This window comes from Teleopsis dalmanni, chromosome 2, assembly GCF_002237135.1.
Source record: "Teleopsis dalmanni isolate 2A chromosome 2, ASM223713v2, whole genome shotgun sequence".
Taxonomy (NCBI): domain Eukaryota; kingdom Metazoa; phylum Arthropoda; class Insecta; order Diptera; family Diopsidae; genus Teleopsis; species Teleopsis dalmanni.
The window spans coordinates 202,204,548-202,208,229 of record NC_051847.1 but is presented as its reverse complement, the minus strand read 5'-3'; positions in this window follow the sequence as shown (position 1 = coordinate 202,208,229).

Here is a 3,682-nt window from a genome sequence, read left to right as displayed (position 1 = left end):
ATACCGAAGCACATATGAACATTTTCAAAAATGTATCTACGTTAAACATTTAAGGGCCTGTGCTGGGATGGAGTGAGTAGAATTTATTGAAGAATTTATATAACTCGACAAATATACAACATTTTTTGTTAAATTCTATAAAATAAATAAAAAAAATTACGCTTTTACCTTTGTTCGCTGAACTCAACAAACGAATTTCCGTTGGAGAGCTGAACCGGTAATGTTACGGAGAGCAATTGGTTTCTTTTTTTTTTATTCCATCCATGTTTTTTAATTTCCCTTAATTATTAGCATGAATGGGAATAGTAGAAAGAAGCGGAAATTAAATCATTGATAGCTTCAATATAAGAGCTAAGAGCATTTCAGAAAGGATCATTTTTAATGCGAAACTGAAAACATTTCACCATTAATATTTCTTTAAGCGTAAAAGTTGTACATAAATATAATTACATTTTAAAAATATAAGAGTTAAACTATAATTGCTGTTGTTGAAGACGTGCTTACATTCAGAAAATAAATATTTTAATTTTCAACCATAAAAATAATAAAAATCTGTACAAAATCAAAGTTTACTAAAATGAATTGCAATTACTGACCCAAGCGTTCCCCTCGACTTAAGTACAAAATAATAGTTTTGTGTGTAGTGTTTTTTGTGGCACGTAATTCTTCTAAAGTTTACTTAAAACTTCATTTCCATTAAGCAACAAAGACACAGCAGAGCAATTACTAAAAATAACCAAAAAATAATAATAAAACAAATGCAAACAGTGTGCATTCAAGCCAGAGCAGTACATCAACTAAACCAAAGAGGGAAGTTGCATTTTACGGTCAAATAAAGTTTCAATAAAACTAAAAATTTGTTATAAAACAGCAAGTTTTTTTAAAACATTATTTTACAATTATCCTTGCAAAGCACGCAACTTTAGTTATAACAAAAAACAATCTGACCTTTGTCTCTCAAAGCATATTTTGTGACACTATGACACTGGTTATTAAAAGCGTATATAATCTTAAGTGTGTATAAAATAATAGCAGCAACATCAACTGCAACAACAACAATAACGAATATTTTGTAGCTACAAATGTGAAATTATCCTTAATATTCCTGAAAAATAAGAAAATGAGAAAATGCTTCACTCAAGATGATAATAATTCGCACGCAAGCTTCGCATTATCCTCACGTACCAAACTTGTTAAATTTGCTCCTTTGGATATGCTACGATTTTGTATGATTGCGGAATGAAAAGATTTTGTATGGATGGGTGCAAAATTCATGCTGCACAAAAGCGAACTAAACTGAACTGAACTCAAATCTGAAAATAACGAACATTTTGCGAAAATTAGATGTTAAAATAGCGTCAGTCCATTTAAAAATAGCTACCAATTTCAGTAACATAACAAACAATGTCAAAATAATGAAATCTAATGAATTTATTATAATATCACAATAATAATATTGTCTAATAATAATAATTCAACTTTCTACAATTTTGTTTTTAAATGTTTGTAGCAGCATTCAACAATAATACGGTGTCCTAAGTAACATAATTAAATATATAATATAAAAGTTTACTCATATCTGGAGTAGAAGCAGGGATCTTCCCGCCAACTGAAAACCTAAACAAGTCTCTTAGGCTACCTAATGAGACCACAGTTTTACAGATTGCAAGTCACATTAAGGGCAAACGTAATATTGCCATTTTCATTGACAGCCAAGCAGCAATCAAAGTCCTTGAATTCCTCACATCAAAATCAAAGATATTAAAAGAATGTAGAGAGACAATCGACTAACTAAATCGGTTGACTAACATCACCCTCATCTGAACATAGAAATATCGAAGGGTACAAGAAAGCTGACAGTGTAGACGCTCTGGTGCTTCCCAGGATGTGTCCCTGCCGGTATCGGTATATATTACCTTAGACCCCATTAAGAGAAGTGCTTACCTCTACTTTCTTCAACTTGTAAGTAACACACTGAAAGCACTTAAATCATGTGCAACTTCCAGGTTAACATGGCCTACTTGTTTATATGAGCATTTGAATCTTACTCTGTCATCTATCATTTGCATAATAATAGTTATACAAAAACTTTTATTATGTATATAAAGTAAATTTAAATTCTCTTAAAACTTAAATAAACAGATTTTCTAGAATTTCTTTACAGGTACACTCAAGTACTCTATTATCAATTCACTAAGACGCACTCAGCCAATTGCCACGTACTACTTGAGTTTGTCTATTTTTATTTGCGTGTACACTAATTGGCATTTCAGATTAATTCAGGCTCCTTCAGAGTTCACCACAACCAGTTTAGTTTAGTGGATATGCAGGGTTAAGATGCTGGGGTGTGAAAATGGTGCTGCAGAACCTATTGGTATGCGAAGTCAGTCGAATGCAGCGCGCATAGCAAATATTTACCTAAACAAATGTAAACGATCATACCATGTCATTGCACTATAAGGAGTTCTATTCTCCAGAAGTAAGGTTTTATTTAAATTTCTTGTAAATATTAAGGAATTCCCGTAATATCCTTCACGGTTTGCGGTATAAGCAAATACTTAACTTTGTTATTGGTGTTGTTGTTGTTATCGTTGTGCAGCGTATAATCATTCTGTTTTTGCTGTTATGCGCTGTATACGCCGTCGGTACAACACATACAAATTGCCTAATTAAGTAATCGACAAAGTGAAATTAATTCCATTTCGTACGCTAAGGATATTTGTCCTGGTACTGAGATTACGCCTTTCGTTAAACATTTCGCGTTAAGTGTAAGTATGATTGCATGTACGTGTAGTGAAATGTACTTATGTGTTATTTGAGATACTTACATATGCATTGCAAGCTTTAAGATACTCGTATTTGTGTGTTTAATTGCATACATTTGTCCATTTTGCGCAGATTCAACAGTATTCCACCTCTTCTAGGTGCGGCGGTGCTTGGTGTTTCGCTTAGATTTTCGCAGATATTGATAAACCACTTCTCTCAAGGATAGTCCTAATTGCTTCGTTATTGTGTATTATGTACCTACTGTACTGTAGATACAGTTGCAGTTGTTGTTATTATTGTTACTGACGTTTTGATTATTTACATACAGAATGGAATTTGAGGTTTAAGAATTAGCTGTTCGCTTAAATATCGAGTTGCTCTTGCATTCAAACTATATGAGCTGTTGTTAAAGTAACATTTAGGTAACTAAAATTTAAATATGTATACATACTTACAATATTAAATTTTATACTACAATATTATTATTACAAAAATAAATATTTCTTAGCTTACCAATTAATTTAATTTATTTTTATATCACTATACCATAATAAATTGTCTGAAACTCTTTTTACTTTCGTTTGAATTCCTAACACATACACAATAATAATAAAACATTAATTATTTGGAGTATTTGCCACGATTTCACAAAGCCACAATCCGCGTTAAATGGTTTCCAATGGAAGCACACCATGTTGACAATAAAATCTCTTTGATAAGCACTTGGGCAGCAGGGGTTTATTTCGGCGAATGCAACTATCTCCTGCGGCACTAGTACTTAGAAAAGTGATTTTCGTTGTAAATGCAAAACGCACACCAATTCCGCGGTTTTAGAGCACAGCACAGTAAAATACAAAATGAAATGAATATTTAAGCTTACGGTTAAATTCATGAATTCCGAATATGGATTTGCAGA